This window comes from Thalassophryne amazonica, chromosome 4, assembly GCF_902500255.1.
Source record: "Thalassophryne amazonica chromosome 4, fThaAma1.1, whole genome shotgun sequence".
In the NCBI taxonomy this organism is placed as follows: Eukaryota; Metazoa; Chordata; class Actinopteri; order Batrachoidiformes; family Batrachoididae; genus Thalassophryne; species Thalassophryne amazonica.
In genome coordinates this window covers 129,351,132-129,373,285 of record NC_047106.1, presented here as the reverse complement: position 1 = coordinate 129,373,285, position 22,154 = coordinate 129,351,132, and the positions used below count along the sequence as shown (strand labels likewise).

The 22,154-nt window shown below is 41.3% G+C and overlaps 1 pseudogene; it reads left to right on the top strand.

The window, feature by feature from the left end:
* Positions 1–8,848: 8,848 nt before the first annotated feature.
* Positions 8,849–22,154, top strand: part of LOC117508727 — a 29,697-nt pseudogene continuing 16,391 nt past the window's right edge.

The window sequence follows — 22,154 nt, the reverse complement described above, 5'->3', positions numbered from 1 at the left end:
AATAGTAATAACACCATATTCTAATCCATGTGACAGACTGTGAAATATAGTTTTGTCATCTTGCCAATATAGGAAAATGGTCTTTTCACCTAACATGTCATGATAGACCTGAAAATGCATTGGAATCAAAATAATGATAAAATCTATATCGATTCCTGATCGGGATGCACGTCCGATTTCGATCAAGTCTGAAACCACGTGATCGGCCCGATTTCCGATCACATGATCGGATCGGGACATCCCTAGTTCACAGGAAACACTTATTATTTCTGTATGTATGTATGCATGTATGTATTTATTATTTATTTGTGTATGTTAGTTGGTTTTATATTTTCTGTTGTGGTTTTTCTTTTTTTTTTTTTTTTCTTTCAGGTTCTTTTTGTCTTTCTCTAAAATTAATCAACGAAGCAATGATCGAAGCACTGCTTTGATTGGTTCAAGGTTCAAAGCAAAGCCGCGCTGCAGAAAAGTTGATTACAGACCCGCTGCAAGGTCTGTAATCAATGTAGAGAAATGATCATTTTCCTGACAAACACCCCCCAAAACAATGGCCACTCTGAAGGACCGATAAGGGAATCGTTAAGTAAAAAGGTTATTGATGTCGGTGGATCGAATAATTTCTTAACGATACCCAAAAGGAACCGGTTCTCGATACCCATCCCTACTTATGCAACACCAACATTTTATTGGAAACACTTTTCCTTTATGGCCTAATGAATGTACCTGTTTGAAGGCTGAATTTTTTTTCTGTAGGCAACTTTACATTGTATGTATACACAAGGCTGCAATAAGTCAGCAAATTGAATGCTGTTCCAACATCAGCAACAAATAGATATATGCATGTGGAATAATTGGATCTTTTCTCTCATACAGCAACAGGATTCTTCTTGAGATGAAATTTCAATAGGAGGGGAAGTTATCCACCTAGGGATTGATGGGATTTATTTCTGTCTGACTGTCTTGTTTTTAAACATGTTAGAGATTGAGGGAAAATGTTATATTCAGTTAATCAGAAAAAGGCTAGATATTAAGTTCCTTTATTTGTATTTTTGTTTTGACGTCTCTCTTTCACTGCTCTCCAGGTGGAATTAAAAACCCCCTGACACTTGCACAATTTTGATCCACACACTTGCACGCACTCTGAGTGAATTCATCTCAAATTTTTATAAACCAGTGTAAACTGTCAACTTCGTGCACGTGCGCAAAGAAAATTTTGGAATGTTCAAATCTCCATCACGCATTAATGACATGAACATTACGCAAACAATTAAAAAACACTGAGTGCGATTGATTGCGTGAGCGCACCACATCAGAGTGCAGCTCATCTGAATGATTATAACTAGATATTAAAGCTATCGTAAACATACTTTTACAGCTGCACACAAGAAGGAAAGAACATGCAACTGTTTTACCAAGCCATTACAATGTAAGCATGACATTTTTAGACAGTTCCAAATGCTTTCTCCCACCTCGTTCAGCGCGCGTGCGTGAGATACGCTACTGCTAGAACAGTCATCTGTGGTTCTGGAAGTGATTAGTCACTTTCAACAGCCAACTCGAAGAGAAAATGATGAATCTGCTACAAAATAATTATTATGCAGTGCACAGCACGTAGCATCCAGTGGAACACAACAAGCACCCAGGTAGTCACGATGATGTGCAAATGCATGGATCAAAGTTGCGCAAGTGTCAGGGCACCTTAAGTTTTGCTCAATCTGTGTCACGCATGTGCATGTACACCCCCCCCCCCCCCTCAGAGTTTAACTCCAGATACCCTGGGAAAGTGTCCGCACCAAAATGAAGCGGTGCTGAATGGGTCTGCAATGCACCATTAGCCAATCCTGCTTCAGGTGCAGCATAGTTTATGCAAAGTTTATGCAAATCTCATTAAGAGTCACTTTTTTATGGCACTTTTGGCTTTAGCTGCACAGATGTCTGATTTTTTTTTTTTTTTTTTTTTTTTTTTTTTTTTTTTTAAGGGTTTTAACAGTGTGAGCAGTTTTAACACCACCAGTGAATGCAGTCTTCAGTTTTATAAATTTTTTTGGTAGGGGCTAGATGACTACTCAGAATGTTGAGGAGGCAGTAAGCGACTTTCAAAAAGTCTTATGTATTCATTTCAAAACATGGCCATTATACTGAAAAGTAAATTGCTATAATAAACATACTTATGCGTTAACAAAATTTGAATGTAAAACACTTTTCGTTGTAGGTCCAACGAAGTTCTTTATTTGAATGCTCAAATAATTATGTTTTCTGTAAACACCTTTAATTGTATGAATGTGCAATGGTGCAATATGAACAGGATTTATTGAGAAGTTTTAAGAGATTGTGCAAACAGAGTTTTAACCAGGTCAACAGATTGCGCTAACATTGAGTGTTTCAGAAGTGGTAAGCATTAGGCATACAAAATGAAAAAGGAGGAAGTTGCAGTTTCTTAACTGGCTTGATCACACAGAAGCCCAACTTTAGAGGAGAAATAAACGTTACAGCATGGTACAAAAATAAAAAATAAACAGTTTTGGTCTTTGTAGTTAGTTTTCCCCCATAACAAGTGACAAATTTTGTTGTATGTATATATGTACAGTGACAATAAAATCTATTCAATTCTAACTGCACGGGGGGGTGTTGCACCCCCCCCCCCCAACTCTTTGGTTTAATGTGTTTAAGCTTCCATGGTCTCAGATGAGACCCACCCGGTGTCGCATACTGAGAATTAGGGATAGTCGGATTATCGGCACCGATATTCGCCATTTTGATGCATATCGGCATCGCCCATTTTTATCAACCCGCCGATAAGCGATCCATTTAAAACTGTTTTTTGGCTCAGACACAGTCGTGACTCTGTCTGCAGTTACTACTCTCTCTAGCATTGTCCCACCCACAGCACTGTCTGATTGGTTACACGCAGAGCCTCGGCATGGGTAACAGCCAATTAGCAGCGAAAGTTGTGCGTGCACACAGTGCTCACACACACGGCGTAAGAATAGAAAAGGTTTTGCCGAGTGGAGAAGCTCCAGAGAGCAGATAAGTTTCGAAGGTAAGATAAGGCAGCAGACTCTGAAATTACAGTAAACTCTATTAAATTGTAATAAACATTCCAGTCCTCTACAACTCACAACTACCGTACTAATTTGCTCATAAGTCAAAATAAGTCCATTAATGCTGTCCATTGGTTGACTGAAAGCTGCGGTCGTCATGCGGAGTAAATTCACACACGGAGTAAATAAAGTCTTACTACAGCCCCTTTCCCACCGGGCCCACGCGTTGTGCGGTGTCATGATGACACCACGTGGAAGCAACCCAGTGCCGAGACGATGTAGCTCAACGTCACAACAGCATGAGGGACGCAAAGGAAGAAGTGAATCGGACGCCAAAAATTAAACATGTTAATTTTTTTTGTGTCCTGTGCTTGATGAAGAAATTTAGTGGTTTCAGCGCAAGTCAGGGCAAGGCGATGGCACTCAACGTGACTGGAAGCCACAGCCTCACAATACAACAAGTCCATAGAAGTCCTGCTCACAGACTGATTGCCAGAAACAGGACATGTCCACATCCAGTAAAAAAGTCCGGACATCTCCAGTCCACTCACAGACGATTCGTTCGCGCGCACATGTGAACAATTAAAAGAAAAAAGCTGTCTGGCTGCAGACAGTTCCTTGTTCTCCCCTCAAACTCTCACATCATTGGGTTAAATAAAGGACAAAAAGGGACATAAGTCCTGCTCGCAGACTGATTGCCAGAGACAGGACATGTCCACATCAAGTACAACTCCAAACATCTCGCAGTCAAAGGAAGAAAGATAAACTATAACAGAACTCAGAGCGCAGACCTCCAGCTCAGCACAAGAACAAATATAAACTAAAAGAGAAATCAGAGTGCACAGTCTGGCTGCAGCCGAACTGTGCACTCTGATTTCTCTGCAGAGAACCTGCAGGCTGTGTCCTCACCTCCTTTCTGCCCCCTGCTGTGTGCACCTGACACAGACATTCCTGCGTCGTCATGACACCACAGGAAGCAACTCGAAATGGGCCCGGTGTGAAAGGGGCTAGGTTCAATGTGAATAAATTGTGATCTTGCCTCTTAATGATGTTGCTTCCCTGGAATCATTCAGCAGTACTTTGTCTGGAGAGGGTTTAAATCAGGAGAGTTATTTTTCTGTATGAATTGAAACCAGCTTTCAGTCCTTTCTGCACACCGAAAAGGTGAACTCAGTACAGAACAGACTTTGTGATGGTGAATATACAAATCTGGTATGGGGTAATCTCAGTATGTGGCACCGTATAAAGAAAATGTTGCAGTTCCTTAACTGACCACTTGAGGCTGGCTCCAAAAGTGAGCAGGTTCCCTTTTCAAGTCCATGTTAAAACGTCCAGCTTTGGAGCACAAATAAACGTGTTTAGAGCATAGTACAAACTAGAAGCACTCAGAGAGTGCAAACCTCCGCCAAGGCCATGGGGTCACTGATGCCATAACATCTACACGCCGTGGAATCATTGAACCTAAAAAAGTCTAACACTGATGTTTGTAGTTAAAAAAAAAAGTTTCATCTGCTGTGACTGGATAGCTTGTGTCCTTAGCGCTTGGCATCACAGTTTATTGCAACTTGCACCTTTCCCAGAAGCTACTGTCATCTGAGCACTGATATTGATATTGCATGTGCTTATAGACAAAAACAAATGAGACAAAATTCAATTTATTATTCAACTAAACTGCAAATATATGATTTTTTTTTAACATTTATGAAACACTTCTCTAAAAATAACAGTAAATTCTGAAATAGAACTATTTTTTGAGTGTTGCATGTGCTACACAAGGCCATAGGGTCACTGACCCTAAAGAGATTCCCTCCTTGGCACAGTGATCTATTCAACAATTCAGTGTTACAACTAAAACTATGATACATACACTTTTCTTTCCTTATATTTGACATCCTTGACCATGAAAACATACCACTAGGACTTGGAATCACTTTTATGTCTTTATTAGTTCAGAAGTTATTGTATAAAAATGATTTTTTGGTCATGGCTGTTTCCTTCTGGATCTAGCTACACCCTTGTTTTTCCAAGCCTTTCTGCCTTGTTTTTGTGGAGTTAGAAACTAAAATGTCAAAATTCCCCCTGTCCCAAATGGCGAAGAATCCTTTAAAAAAAATTCCTGCATCCGGATCACCACTAAAATTTAATCACTTGTTCCTCTTGTCATTTCCAACCACTCCACAAAATTTCATCAAAATCCGTTCAAAACCTTTTGAGTTATCCTGCTGACAGACACACAAACAAACTCGACCGAAAACATAACCTCCTTGGCGGAGGTAACAATGATTTTGGTTTGTATAGATAGTTTCCCTACTCCATAACAAATGTGCGGGGAGGTTACAGGGTGTTTTCTAGCTTCATAGTTTGAAGTTATGCATAATTAGGGATGTAGTTGCTTTTAGTGGCAGCTGCTGAGACGAGCTTGTCTGACTCGTAGCTGTGGCTGGATGCAGCCTGTAGTTGTTGTGGAGGCTGTCTGTTGTTTTGAGCATGTTATTAAAAATACCTTGGAATAATGTGGCCTGGTGTGTGGTGAAATGTCCAAACTATGGTGAGTCTATGGTGAGTCTGTACCACTGAGCTGAGACTCGGAGCTCCTGTAACCGACAGGCCATTAGTTATGACTGCTCACTGTTGTAGAGGGCCAACTTTATCCTTATTAAGCATTTTCTGAGAAATACCTGTTGGAGTGTCACGCATCACAAAAGCTGTGGTTCGTACCAGATACAGTTTTAAGTCATGCATGGGATAATTTTTCAGATTTGCAAACAAGCAAATTCTACTTTGCTTTCAATTTTAAAAATAACTTGGTGAGCATTGAAACAAGGATATTTTCCCGATGTTGTCTAATGCTTTATGTAATACTTTAAAATAAAATACTTAATTGTTATATTAAATTGCAATATGAACAGATGATGATAAACCAGTGGAGCAAAGCTGATGTGAGTTTATAACTTCAGGTTATTTTGAGAATAAAGAAGATGGTCTTGGGGAGGGTAACAATAATAAAAGCAAAGCACCACAGAGAGGCGCGAAGCTCGCTCTTATGGTAGACGAAAGCACAAACTGGAAATGGCACGAAACAATCCGTAAATGGCATTAAAAAGTTTGCCCAGGGTTCTCCACAAACCGGACAACATTGCCATAAAAAAGCCATAAAAAGTCACAAAGCGATGGTGAGATGCTGAAGCTTGTTCATGTCTGTGACACATATGCATTGTTGACATAACAGTATTGCGATATGATAATTTGGTCATATTGCACAGTCCTATTTACTCAAAAAACAAAAAAAAAAGTCTGAAGCACCTAGGTGACGTGGTGAGATGCTGAAGAGCTTCGCTTTGTCATGTCCACAACATATACATATTATTTCTGTAACCCTTTCAGGATAAATTAATTTCTTACCTCAAATCTGATTCATTGAGGTCTGAAATCTTGCAGAGCAGAAGCTCAAAAACAGTTGAGAATACTCTTTATTCTCCGGGGCTGATTCGACAAGCTTGGCTGTGTGCGTGCGTTTTAATTGCGACACTGAAAGAAATGATGCCCACTCGGTCCTTAACTCCTTTAATTTTCGAGAGATTCTTTTGAGTATTTTGGATCCAGAAGTATGCAGAGCATGCAGCAAGCAGAGCATATATACCACACACACACAGTTATATGCAAAGTTTGGGCACCCCTGATAATTTTCAGGATTTTCCTTTATAAATCATTGGTTGTCTGGATCAGAAATTTCAGTTAAATATATCATATAGCAGACAAACATACTGATATTTGAGAAGTGAAATGACATTTGTAGTATTGACAAAGTGTGCAATAATATTTAATATTAAATAAAATTGGGCAGGTGCATAAATTTGGACACCATTCTCATTTTATTGATTGAATACAATTAGCACTAATTATTGGAACACATTGGTTTGGTAAGCTCATTGACCCTTGACCTCCTTACACAGGTTAATCCAGTCATGAGAAAGGGTAAGGATACAAAAAGCTAACTGAGATTTTCAGCTGTCAGTTTCCAGTGTGAGGAACATAGTGAGGAAATGGAAGACCACGGACACAGTACTAGTTAAGGGACGAAGTGGCAGGCCAAGAAAAATCTCATAAGATGAAGCGAAGGATGGTGAGAACAGTCATAGTCAACCCACAGACCTGCTCCAAAGACCTACAACATGATCTTGCTGCAGATAGTGTCTCTGTGTATCGTTCAACTATACAATGAACTTTGCACAATAAGATGCTGGATGATGCTGTAATGCAGATGAAGCCATTTCTGCGTACACTCCACAAACAGTCGCTTGAGGTATGCTAAAGCACATTTGGATGAGCCAGCTTCATTTTGGAATAAGGACTGTGGACTGATGGGCAGTATGCATGGCTGAAAAAGAACACAGCGTTCCAAGAAAAACATTTGCTACCTACAGTAAATTTGGAGGTGGTGTCATCCTGCTGTGGGGGCTGTGTGGCCAGTGCAGGTACTGGGAATCTTGTTAAAGTTGAGGGTCACATGGATTCCAGTCAATATCAGCAGGTTCTTGAGAACAATGTTCATGAATCAGTGACAAGTTGAAGTTGTGCCAGGGCTGGATCTTTTAACAAGACGACGACCCTAAACACTGCTCAAAATCGACTAAGACATTCATGCAGAGGAACAAGTACAACGCTCTGGAATGGCCATCTCAGTCCCCAGACCTGGATGTTATTGAAAATCTGTGGTGTGATTTTAAGTGGGCTGTCCATGCTTGGAAACCAATAAACCTGACTGAACTGGAGATGTTTTGTAAAGAAGAATGGTCGAAAATACCTTCATCCAGAATCCAGACTCTCATTGGAAGCTATAGGAAGCGTTTTAGAGGCTTATTTCTGCAAAAGGATGATCTACTAAATATTGATGTATTTTTTCTGTTGGGGTGCCCAAATTTATGCACCTGCCTAATTTTGTTTAAAGAATTATTGCACACTTTCTGTAAATCCTATAAACTTCATTTCATTTCTCAAATATCACTGTTTGTCTGCTATATGATATATTTAACTGAAATTGCTGACCCACACCCTACCAGTCAAATGTTTGCACATCTTTTCCCCTTCAATTGAATAGGAATGTGGTTTCCAAACTTTTGATCGGTACAGCATATATTTTAAGTTTCACCACAGGTGCGCTACCTGTTGCTGCTGCGTTGGTACTACACTATAAAATAAGGAGATTGGCATGCACTGCTGAGTTGTTGTATATTTAAAATGAAGCTGTGTGACAATGTACTTCTTAAAACATGCACTGTGCTCTGTGCTGAATACAGACACAATGTTGCCTGCCTTCTAACTCCAGTGACGTTGGTGATATGAGTCACAACAAGAGAAATGCACATTGGCTAGGGAATTGTTTCATAATAATTATAAAAAAAATTAAATAAAAACTTTGTAGCCCTGGAACATCACTAACATATGTGGACTTTTGACCAAATTTCATTCTAAATGGTCAAAAAAAAAAAAAAAAGCAGCTTGCCACCTTGGGCAACATAGGGTCATGGTGTACTAGTCCGACGGCACCATTCACACTCCAGTGTCAAGCAGACATGCCCTACTGTCGAACCTTGTTATAAGAAATAACGTTTTTTTTATTTTTTATAACAGAATTAAAATTGCCCCGTTTATTTAAAAAAAAATGTTGCAGAAGAACTTGCCATCCCTTGAATTAATATTGCTGTGCTGTCATTAAATCTAGCTTGAAGCACTGGGTGGAGCGTGTCAATATTTATGTTCCCTTCCCGTACATGTACATTTCTGCTTTTCCCAACAGGCGAGGAGAGATGTCGTACTACTCCCGTGGTTCATCTCGGGTTACTGACTGTAAGTGTATGTGGGCGACCTAGGCAATGGTGCTGCCAAGGGGGAGCTGGAACGAGCATTCAGTTTCTATGGCCCGCTGAGAACTGTATGGGTGGCGAGGAATCCACCTGGGTTTGCTTTTGTGGAGTTTGAGGATCCTAGAGATGCAGAAGATGCTGTGAAAGGAATGGATGGAAAGTGAGTACTAATATTTCCCCGCCTACTATGTAACAAGCATTTTTACATTCAGATCTTGAGGGATGTATCATGGTCAGGATGTGTCAGTCCAAAATTCTGCAAAGGGTAACTAATATTTATTTGTGTGTGCGCCCTACATAGAGGATAACGTGGTTTGTGTTTTGGGTGGTGTCTGCTGAACACCTAAAATATTCTAGTTGCAAATTGGCTCATCTTCCGCTTCCTGGATTTTACCAGATTTTTTGTTCCTGTACTGTTATCAATTCAGCCGAATGAAGTCTTAAGGGTGAATCTGATGCTTCCCGTCTTAGTGTGGTGTTGTGCGACTTGGTTGCTAACCCTTGACCTGAGGCTAGATGTCTTTGGTACTAGGTTTCTTTGGTGAATCCTTGGGTGATTGGATGTTGAAAGTGTTCTCTAAATCTGAGAATTCTTGACAAAAAAGTAAATGTAACTTGTGGTTATAGTTGTGTTGATGGAGCAGGATTTAAAAACAGTCATGTTTGCTCTGTTGGGTGAGCAAATGCGTGTATCAAGCTGTCTTATCCCGGGCTGGTCGGTCATTTTAAATATTGTATCACTCCACCTCTTTGTATAAACCTGATCTTAGTAATCTTTCAATGACATGCTCCATTATTGTGTATGGGAGAGCACTCTTTCTGAAAGCAGCGTAGGAATCTCGTGGCCGTAATTCCCTGAATATTGTTCGCCCGCTGCCGCCATGGCCTTTGTGTTCAAAGTCCAATTTCCAGCTGCTTCAGTCTTGTTCATGGGCTTTTTATCTCGTAATTCAAAGCAAAAAGTTATGCAGAGCACTCCTTCAGATTTTCAAAGCACTCTTCAGTGCATGTGCAATGCTCTTCACAGGAGTTTCAAAACAGGCAGACTATGCACCATTAGCTATGGACTAACTATGCTGCGATGCCTAGTTGATTGGTAACGTTAGATATCAAATTAATGTTGGGTAATCCACAGTGTTGGCAGATGTCTGTGGTTTAACCTGTGCTGCTGTGATTCACTATTATGCCAGGATTTGAACAGTTGCGCCAACTACAGGAAAAGAAATTGCGAGAATCTGCAGCAAAATGTATGTGACTGGACAACTTCGCCAAACTGAGTTTTGAAGCGTTTCCATGCTTCAGCTACATTGGACATAATGACACGCACTGATCAGCCAAATCAATCAATCAATTTTATTTATATAGCGCCAAATCACAACAAACAGTTGCCCCAAGGCTCTTTATATTGTAAGTCAGGGCCATACAATAATTACGTAAAAACCCCAATGGTCAAAATGACCCCCTGTGAGCAAGCACTTGGCGACAGTGGGAAGGAAAAACTCCCTTTTAACAGGAAGAAACCTCCAGCAGAACCAGGCTCAGGGAGGGGCAGTCTTCTGCTGGGACTGGTTGGGGCTGAGGGAGAGAACCAGGAAAAAGACATGCTGTGGAGGGGAGCAGAGGTCAATCACTAATGATTAAATGCAGAGTGGTGCATACAGAGCAAAAAGAGAAAGAAACACTCAGTGCATTATGGGAACCCCCCAGCAGTCTAAGTCTATAGCAGCATAACTAAGGGATGGTTCAGGGTCACCTGATCCAGCCCTAACTATAAGCTTTAGCAAAAAGGAAAGTTTTAAGCCTAATCTTAAAAGTAGAGAGGGTGTCTGTCTCCCTGATCCGAATTGGGAGCTGGTTACACAGGAGAGGAGCCTGAAAGCTGCTCAAACTCCTGTTACACAGGGACATAGTCCATTCCATGTCCCTTGTGCAAGCATGAAATTGTGATGAATGCCTTAGGACTCTAGAAATGCACAGTGCGTGCAAGGGACCTTACAAAACTGTAGTCACGCACTCCATGCCATGATCTCCATGGTCGCCATGAAATAGGGAGCTGCACGCAACAAAATGCAGAAGAGTCTTAAAAGTTTGAGGGCACTCAAATACCACACAAGCCACGCACAACTCACAAACGACACCGTGACCACACAACTGTGTGCTGTGATTTTTATGAATAAAGTTCATTTTGTAAAGTGCAAATGAGTTCCTTGTCATCTGATGTCCACTGAGTTTGTCAAAGTTTTGTGCATGTTCAAAACTGTGTGGACATCAGGTGGAGAGCTTTGTCTCATACTTTTCCTGTGGCTGGTGGTGCATTCTGGACTTCTGTTCCAGTGTCATTTCAGCACAAGCGGACATGCAGCTCAGCTGTCAGTGTGGCACTAGCTAACAAGCTGTCACCATGGCATACAAAACAAGCTAAGTAATAAAGGATTCCGTTTTCCATATTTCTGTACAGTGCACATTCAGTTGGGATTCATCTTGTCTTTCTCTTTCTCTTCACGGTCATGCACCTGACAGTACCTGCATGAAAACACCTTGCGTGGAACATTTTAATACATAAATGGGTCCATTAAGTTTGGGGACTTACAGTCAACTATGTCCTTCTTTCCTTGATTTTTATAATCCAGAATTTTGCTCACAGAGCTCAGTGTGGCGCTCTGCTCTGAAGAGGACAAAGTGAGTTTTCTCAGTTGGACAATTGGACAGTCCTCGCAGTGGTTTAAAAAAAAAAAAACTGTTTATATTTTTCATGGCTTAGTTGTTTTCCAGCCATATAAAGTCCAGTAAAAGGTGGTAATTATCCAATGATGTTATTTTTGTGCCAGATTTGGTTCGAATGATGGAGAAACACACACTCGCACAAGATAAATCCAAAATGAAGTTTGGAAAATTAATACAAAATATTTCCTACGATGAAGCTAGGCACCACACAGTGCTCTTGTATTGGCAACTTAAAATGGGATTTTACATGCTGTTCATTCATCGTGACACCAGGATGATACATATGTGAAAAATAGTACAATCTGCATTTCATATTGTGCAGAGGGATGGCATTAAATCTAACCTTGTAAATTCAAACACTTGAGACTACATGAACTCAAAACTGAACTGAAAAAAATAAACGGAAATGACAAATTTAAAAGAAATTACAGCTGTCTACACTTTAGCTACAAATAAAAAAAAAAGTGCAATATATCGAGAAATTAAATGAACTGCTTCTGGAATAATAAAGGGTTATGTTCTACTTGACAAATGCTGTTATGGTCAGTCCCATAGTTTTAGAATTTGACTATCCATGCCTTTGCAGTGTTGCAGTTGTTATAATAATAAGACACTCCTTTCCCGCTTTGATAAAATTGAGAGTGGGCAAACAGGTTGCCACCACTTTTTTATTTTTTTTTATTTTTTTTTTTTTTATTTAAAGGACAATTTACCACTCTTGTGCACCTGTTCCTTTGTAGTCTGTTCTAAAAAAAAAAAAAAAAAAAAAAAATGGTTTCATCATGTAATTTCAAGTTTTCTGTTTGTCCTTTTTTAAATTTTATTTAAGGCTTTTCACTGCACACACTTCTTGGACTCAGAGCAGGTGCTCTGAGCACCTCTCAAAACAAACATTTCACATGAAATGTTATTTATCTGCATGTGTGACGAAGCAGGTGACCCTAAGGTGCTACACCTTTTAGATCACAAACTCATCTTTACACACCCCCGTGTTTTAGAAAAACAGTAGAAAGTTTTTCTGGCAGTGGGAGTACTGTTGCAAGAGTTTAAACTTTTGTTTTGAACATGTCCAGAATATGATATATATATACACACAAGGTCTATTTGAAAAGTATCCGAACTTTTTATTTTTTGCAAACCATATGGATTTGAATCACGTGTGATTGCATCAGCCAAGCTTGAACCTTTGTGCGCATGCGTGAGTTATTTCACGCCTGTCGGTTGCGTCATTCGCCTGTGAGCAGGCTTTGTGTGAGCAGTGGTCCACCCCTCTCGTCGGATTTTTATTGCGAATAAAATGTCTGAACGATTTGGAGCTTTGCTGCATCACATTTTTCCAGAAACTGTGAGAGACCACCAGGTGGACACCATTCGGAAAATTCAGATGGCTTTCAGGGACGATTTTATGGGGATTACACAGATTAAGGAGTGCTCCAGCCGGTTTAAAGACCGCCCACAGCGTCTAAATGCGCAGCGCACTCCGAGAGCCGATCGACAGGCTGAAACCCTGCTGAAACAACCACATCATTTCCAAAGTGAAGGCTTTGTTGATCCGGGACATCGTCTGACTTCCACAGAAATGGCAGAAGACGTGGACATCACCACTTTTTTGGCACATTCCACTGTTACAGGAGTTTTTGTCATGGAAAGAGAAACGGAGGGATGCGCCACGGAGCCGCTCATGGTGCGGGACAAAAGCACTTCCGTGTTGGTCTCACAGGACGGCTTTCGGTGGCTTTTCAGTCGTGTGACTATCCGAGAAATTGTGAATGAGCTAGACATGCCAGGACATGTCCTGTGAGGCTTCATCACAGCTCCGCCCCGATGTGCGAATTTCTCCGCACGTCTGTCTCAATGTGCTGATGTTCACGTCTTCTGCAATTTCTGTCAAAGTCAGACGACGTCCCTGATCAACAAAGCCTTGACTTTGGAAATGAACAGCACATTCCACTGTTACAGGAGTTTTGTCATGGAAAGAGGAGCGGAGAAATTCCCGCGTCGGGACGGAGCCACATGACGCAAAGCAACGCCGTGATGAAGCCTCACAGGACATGTCCTGGCAAGTCCAGCTCATTCACAATTTCTCGGATAGTCACACAACTGAAAAGCCACCGAAAACTGTCTTTCTTCAATGAAATTTTGAGTCTTAAAGTAAATAAATATGAAATTGGTTACTGGATCCTTAAACTCTGGACATAATAACTGTACATGTTGGATCCTTGATCTCTGGACATAAACAGAAATAAAATGTCGTTTTTGTCAAAAGCATTTCCTTTCAGACGTTACTGGTATGAATGTCTTTCCATACATCTGAGCTGAGCTCTTGCAGCTGGCTGTGCTGCACGAATGCAGGACGTCTCATTTTGCGAGGAAAAAAATGTTTGATTGTAGTTTCTTGTCTGTATTGCAACGTTTGTAAGAGGTGTCATTTTATTTAAAGTGGTAATTCGTTTTGAAGTTATTAATTCCGATCGGACTGTCTCAGCAGAGAGCTGCACAGCGTTTGGAGCTGTGCCAACAGAACGGAGGACGATTCTCGTTTCTTGACTACAACAAAACAAGAGTCCCAGTTAGTGACTTTAATACACACAAAAGTGAGTCATGATATTTTAATGGATTTGAGAAGGGTTAAGAAGTGGACTTACTGCTTCTGAAGAGCAGCGAATCAAAGAACCAACGAGCCAGTGGATCAAAGCATTGCTTCATTGATTTACACATCAAACTGGAGTCTTGCTGCAGAAACGGTTGATTACAGAGCCACTGCAGGGTCTGCAATCAACGTAGAGGAATGATCATTTTCCCGACAAACACCCTCAAAAACAACGGCCGCTCTGAACGACCGATAAGGGAATCGTTAAGCAAAAAGGCTATTGATGTCGGTGGATCGATTCATTTCTTAACGATACTCAAAAAGAAACCGGTTCTCAATACCCAACCCTACCTGGTTGTGATGAAAAGTTGGTCAGTGACCTGCATGAGTGCGCTGGCTGCAAACTGCAGGGATTTCCTGAACAGAGGTGTGTCTCATTACTCCACCATCTCTTTGAGACACACCTCCGTTCAGGAAAACCCCCTCCCACGCACTCTGGGCATTAAAAATGTCCACATTTCAGAGAACATAGGAAAAGTGTATATATTAATGAGAATTTTTTATTTATTTTTTATTAATCCACCTGTGATGCCACCCGGAGCGGGTTGCTCACAGTTAATGCACGTGCCTGCACACAAATCGTATTATAGCGGTTTGATCAGACTGAGCCCTTCCCCATCAGCAGTGCAACTAGCAGAAATGATCTTCCGCTAACTTTAACTTTACTTAGTAGCGGTGGTACGATAAAGGCAAAGCTCGAGCAATTTCTCGATCTCAACTTTTTTGTCCTTGACTCAAGCACCGCAATCATTTATAGTGCAGGAGTTCGGCTGCCCTGCCCACATTTACTGCAAAGAGTAGGCTGTTGTTACAACCTGAATGCACATGCTCAGTTGTGCAGCTAAGCGTGAACTCCCACCTCTGCTGTTGGCTTGGGGGGCAAACCATTAAGTGTGTATTCCATCCAAAATACGTCAGAGGAGCTGTTTTCCATGGCGCAGGCCCAGGAGGACCTAATGCCCTCCAGCCGGCCCTTCTGAATACAGATACTTTGGTTTATGATAAATTCAAGAGGTGTCTGCTAAAGGAGTTGCTGGGGAGAGACGAGGGCAAGCCGAGTGACCCCGAGACCTCCAAGCACAGGGACAAAATCTGAGAGGTGAGGTCATGTTCAGCAGCAATACTGCTTACAGTGTACCTTTTACTGTTTCTGAACGCCTGAAAAATGTTGAGTTGGAGTTTTCATGATGATTGGAGCAGTACAGGTGAATGTTTTCGATGAATGGATGTAATGTTGCGTTTTTATGCGGTAGAATTGTTTTATCATATCATAGCTGAGAATGCTCAGTAATGGAAAGCTTCCCCCAAACAGTTGTCATTTGTGCGAAGTACGTTTCAGTCAAGACATTAAATGTGGTTTTCACACAAGATATTTTCATTGTTGTAATGAATGACTAAAGACGTGAAAAAAAAAAAGTATGCAGGATTACAGCTGCTGGTGCCAATGTTCTACACTAAATACTGTCTTTACTGTTCCAATTGTTACATCTGGGACACATCTAAGAGACTTTCTTCACCCTTCTTCAGGGCAAGTTATGGATATTTGCCATAGTGTTATCCATAGCTTCAGCCATGTCCTTACACGGAAGATGCACGTCTGAGAACTTCTCACTCAACACTTTGCAACCCAAGGCGTTCCACATCAATCAATTTCAATCAATTTTTTTTTTATATAGCGCCAAATCACAACAAACAGTTGCCCCAAGGCGCTTTATATTGTAAGGCAAGGCCATACAATAATTATGTAAAACCCCAACGGTCAAAACGACCCCCTGTGAGCAAGCATGAGCAACCTCTGTAGTACTCGGCACACATGCGCCAAACATTGTAACGATGATCTGTTGTGCTGTTTTATCCACTCTGGATTGGGCTGTCACCCCCCCCCCCCCACACACACACACCTTGTCAGAGGTATTTGCAACTGATTATGGGATTGTTTTGTTGTTGATTTCAGACCTTACATCCGACAACACCCGACAGTTCATGCCGTCTCAAGGACTGTCGGGTTGTGTGCCGTATAAGAACTAATTGATGTAGTCCGCTCCATAAAACAGATGGCTGGTCTGATTCCCAACACTAATGTTCTGTAATCAGCTCCAGCTAAAAACAAACAAAAACAGGCAAAATTGCAAAAATTGTCTCACTGTTAAAATACTTATGTATCTGGGTATTTCCCTAGTTCTCAAAGGTTAATGAACAAAACAACAACTATCCCCCCAATACCTCAAGTAAGGTGGTTTTGGTGTGATGTAGCAATTTTTGCTTTGCATGGCAAGGTATTCTCTCCCCCTCTCTTCATTATTTTGGTACAGAGTGATAACCCCAGGCTGCTGCATGGGGGGTGGGGGGGTGCTCTTTTAATAATATCAGGTACAGTGAAAGCATTTTGGGGTGTATTTGTGATATGTCAGACCTCTGAGGTGTAAATGATCTATATAGTGGGAGTATGTCTGTTCCTTAACATTACATGACCACCCAGCTAACATGCTATGTTTTTCACAATTTTTCGTCAAATTGTGTAGCCCTACTGCTCACATTAACACATCATATGAAATACAGCTTTCTTTGGTCTTCTCTAACAAATGTGGTTCCCCCATTTTTCTCACTAGACTTCTGTGTGGCTCCCGTGTTCGTGTGGAGATGTCAACAGGTCTTTCCAGGAGGAGTCGTGGGCGTCCCAACCGACGACAGTTTGACCCCAATGACCGGTGTTATCAGTGTGGGGACCGTGGCCACTATGCCTACGACTGCTACCGCTACAGCAAGAGAGGCCGTCGTAGCAGGTGAAGAAATACAAACTCCTGCATAGATTAATTGGAAGTACCATATTTAAAGTGTAGTTGACACCAAAAAAATGTGCACAAATAATCACTAAAAATGATCAAATGTTGATATTTCAAAAAAATCGTGAACAATAAAAATTGATAAGTGCGCAGGTGAAGAATAAACAGCTGTCTGAAGCCTGCACTGTATTTCACCCCTCAGCCGCTGCCATATTGTTGCTATATTACCACGAGAATGGCACCTTCTGATTCAAGCCCAAATCAATTGTAAGCACAGCGGAGGTCGAGCTGTTTTAAAATAAATATTGTTTCCTTTGTGAATATAATGTACTGTACGTTAGTAGCATAACACGTTATTAAATATTAAAACCTTTCACACAAGGAGAAAATAATAGTCTTACCTGACCATTTCAGTGAGATCATCTTCATTTTGATGAAAACGTCTGAAAATAATTTAATTCGTTGTCCTGGCTGAAGAACAATCCATGATGGTTAGTCTCTGGTGTACTGATCCACGACCGGCACGGTCAACTGCAGATGTAATCTGTTCATTGCGCCTGAGGCTGATGGTTCGAGTCTCTGCTGTGAATGGATCCTCGTGTTCCACTGCGAGGCGCTTTACTCTGCAAGTTAAGACTCACAGACCCTCATCTGCTCCTAACGTCTCAGTCTGTATGCAAAGAAATTCCCATGATCTACAAAACTTTAAAATAATGTGAAAATAGCCAGTTTTGTCTCCGTGTGGACTGGAGAATCTGCATGACACTGCGTGTGTGCTCGTCAATATGTGTTCCAGCTGTCAATCGAAAGGATTCTGCCAGTGAGAATAACTGTTCTGACACCGAAAACAGCGCAGCGCTGACCCAAACCACTCGGTGGAAACGGGGCTGTCAGTAGCCTGTAAAAATACATCAATTAATGGGGCTATTGAGATAATAGTTCTGGTGCTGTGATCACTTCCTTCTTCTCCAGTGTCGTGACTCGCCAGGAAGTTCGTGGTTTTTAGTGGCGCGCAGTCAAAAAAAAAAAAAAACATATCGTGTCACCTACACTTTGAATGTGCAACCCTCTGCTTCTTTGCATGACTGATATCAGCGACCCAACAGAAGACAGGGTCCTTAGAACTGAAGCTTTTAGGGATCAAGAGCAAAATGTTTTCAAGGAACTAAACAAGCCCAGTTGACTTGTCTCAACTTGCTTGAAGACCATGACCTAGATGACTGAGAATATCCACAATATTGCCAGTTTCTGCTTTGCCTGATTTCGTAAGTGTTTTTCCAATTGTTCAGGATCATGAAACAGCTGTTAAGAAGATACTTGTAGTGTGTCAACTCTAGATGGTGTCTGTTCTATAGCTGGACAGCACTTTGAAGTTTTTGCCATCTTAATGTGGATTGAAAAGAATTTCATGGTCTCATTTTCAGTGTGTAGACAAATAAAGCATCAATGTCTCTGTCAATCCTCCACACATCAACCACCCATAAATTGCATCAATTTAAGAGGGTTAATTTGGTAATTGGATCTTGTATTTCTAGGTCTCGCTCTGGTTCACGGTCTCGCTCAAGATCTGGGTCCCGTGGACGTCACTACCGCTCTCGGAGCCGAAGCTACAGCAGGTGAGTCAGTGCTGACACCCACAGACATACATGTTATAAAAAGTAGTTGGTGTCCTTTGGGCTGTTGGCAGTGTTCTGGCAGCAGTGCAAAAAGTTCCTTCAATTATGCTTTTAAACTAGCAGAGGGGTTTCCTGGTGCTGAATGATTTTAAAGGTGCTACAAATAGCATTTTAACCTTAATATAGTATGCAATAATTTTCTATGTTAAGATGTAATGGCATCCTGTGCATAGAATGAAACATTCCCTCTGTGTGCACTTTAATCCAAGCTTTTTGTTCTTTGTTTACTTGGCTGGATCAGCCAGTTGTGTATGAGGTCCCACCCTATGAAATCATGACCCCTCACCACATTGATGAACAGACTTTAACATACAAGAAATGCAGGTTTTTTTTTTGTTTGTTTGTTTGTGTTTTTTTTTTTTTGTTTTTTTTTTTGAGGAAGCATTACATTGCCACATACTGCAGCATTTTCAGATGGTTTGAGGATTTGGACATTTTTTTTAAATGGTGCTGCGTTTTGTAGTTAGGATGAAATGTTAGGACACTAGCATTTTGAACAAAAGTGAGATTTCGGCCTTGTCCACATGGTAAAGGCATGATAACATTGCACTGGCTGACTGGCATAAGCAAAAACAAGTTTAGATGGTCATGGCTGGGCGGGGGGACACACTCGGAGATTATTTCTCAAACTATGTGAGGAAGCTGAAGGCATCTGGTGTCATGACCTTCTGAAATGCACTTCACATTGAAAACAGTGCCTTTGTGGCAGCGCAAAAACAGTGAACACAATGTTGACTGAAAGTCCGTGCAGTCAACGCAACAACTTCAGTGATGTTTCTCGCTGCAAAGAAATGGTCAGTTCTTTGTAAAAAAAAAAAAAAAAAAAAAAATTTGGAAAAAATGTTGTTTCCCGAATTTCTTGTTCATGAAGTGATGGTTTTCCCATTGATACTAGCTTTTTGCTGAACGACGGAGCATTTGTTTTCCATGTGTTGAGTGCGCTTAAACCACGGGTCACCCGCTTGCTTAATCTGATGTGGTTTTACTGCGAGCAACCTGGAGATGACTGTGAACTACTTAAATTGACAATGTAACAGTTAAATTCTGAGTGTTGATTTGGGTCCCCAAGTGGTTCCGGTGTCATATTAGTTCAATAACAAATAGCTCAGTTCAATCTAAGCTGTTTCATTCTCACTGATACATGATAATGCAGCACTAGCATGGAGTTATAAAATTGATTTTACCTCATGATATCATTTAGAACCCCATTGTTTTGAATTTACACAGCTATGAATGACAAATTTATTCTATCAGTTCAAATGAGTTTATTTGAATATTGTTATTACATGAGTTTACCATGCATTGCTGTGCAGTTTCAAATTTTGCACAGTTGTGTCCTTGCTGTGGCTTGACTTCTATGTTATGAATGGAAAAGAGTGCAATTTTTTTTTCCCTGCTATCTATGGCTGAAACGATTAGTCGAGTTACTCGAGTAATTCGATTACAAAAAGTATTTGAGGCAAATTCTGTGCTCAGTCTGTGAGCGCAGGGAGATGAGCCACGCTCTGCTAGGATGCCAGATTGGGTCGGAATTTATACATGCGCTCAGCAGCACCCAGAGGACAACTTGACAGCGAGTAAAGCCAAATTGCGACTTGCACATGCCCGAGTTAACAGGGCTCATCTGTATATTGATTCCACAAACATCTCATCCACAAAACACGCATACAAAAAATGCCATCTGTCAGGTTCTAAGCTTGTAAGAATGCACCAAAGAATTGGATGGAATGTCCTACTGCCACTTTCTGCTTTTGTCATTATGTTTTCAGCTTTCACTGGAGAATGAAATAAATTGATGTTGTCCTTGTTTGTCTTAGGAGCCGTAGACGCTCTCCATCCTATTCCAGACGCAGGAGCAGGTAAGAACACAGTTTCATCTTGTGTGCTTTTGTCTAGTAAGCTCTAGCTATGGATTAAACACCTCCCTTAATATATTCCCATGTCACCGGCACATGTTCATAAATGCCTTTGAAGGTAGGTTTTTGTATCCACCTGAATGTAAGCCGCACCCGCTAACTTGACAAGGAGAAAACAAGTGTACAAGTGCACTCGTTGCTGCACTTGTCTATAAGCCATCTATAAGGTGTCTGCATTGTAACATGAGATATTTACACAGAAAGAAGTGTTGCACAGGCTTCTTTAAAAAAAAAAAAAAGTTCCTAACAGCTGGTTAGAAAAATAAACACACGTACTGTAAATGCTTTTTTCCAAACAGTGCCTGTTACACAGCTGGTTAAAAAAATAAATAAATAAAAATACTGGTACAGTAGGCCCAGGAAAGTCGTTGATCATAAGTCCAAATGCGTCCATTAAATGCTGTCCATTGACTGGCTGAAAGCTGCGGTCCTCATGCGAACAGACAGTCTCAAATATTTAAACCAACATTCACACACAGATTAAGATTTACCTCTTTGTTTTAGTAGGATTCATCATCAGTCTAACGAAAATGTATCCACATAAAGCCTGATTTAGGAAACGACATCTGAAAATACTTTAATTCTTTGTCGTGGCTGACGAAAAGTCCCTCTGTGACACTGACACTTTGTGCCACAGTTGCTTCATCAAATCATGGTTTCTGCACCGGAGGCCACCCATCAGGTTGAGTTGCAGCACCTGGTGTGGCTGGGCTGATCTAGGACCAGCACGGTTTGCAACAGGTGTAATGCATTGGTTGGGTGTCTGTATGCTAGCTCGAGTCTCTGGTGTGAACGGAGCCTCCGCTCCCTCCTTTGCCAGAAACCATTGACAATTTGTTCATTGCAAAGATAAGGGCCCCGTTACACGAGAGCAGAAATGCCAACTACGAATCACGTGAATTGGAAAAACAGAATTTGAGCAACATTCATGTGACATTCATACGGCAGTATACAAATGGGGTTCGAATACCCAGAATGTGGTACGAAGCCAGCTCGAATGATTTGCGCACATTCACTGAGCAGCAGCTTCCAAATCCAGGTCAACAACCCAGCGTGGGTGGAAGGCTGAGGCGGGGTGGCAGGGCATGCGCTGTGGTCGTGTAGTGTGTGCCATGTCACATGACATGGACCGAATAACATCCAAACCATGAACTAGTTACCTGTAAACCAGGGTCCCCTGACCATTGCATCAGTGGAGTGCATGTGTGATCTGATTATTATGGACATGTGGTCACATGCACAGCCGTTATTACTGGCAGGGGTGAAAGTAAGGACTGCTTTTAACCCACTTGTAGCATTGAGCAGAGATGCTCAACAGGGGAAGATGATTATCAGCTTTAGGGCGTCGGCAGGATTACTTTGTCCAACACCTTCAGCCAGGCTGCAGTCACGATCCAGGTGGACATGTCGACATGTTTTGCGCACAGAGGGTTTTCCAAGAAGAAAGCAACACCAAGGACCTCCACTCGTTCCTGCAGAACATCTCAAACTGCAAATTCA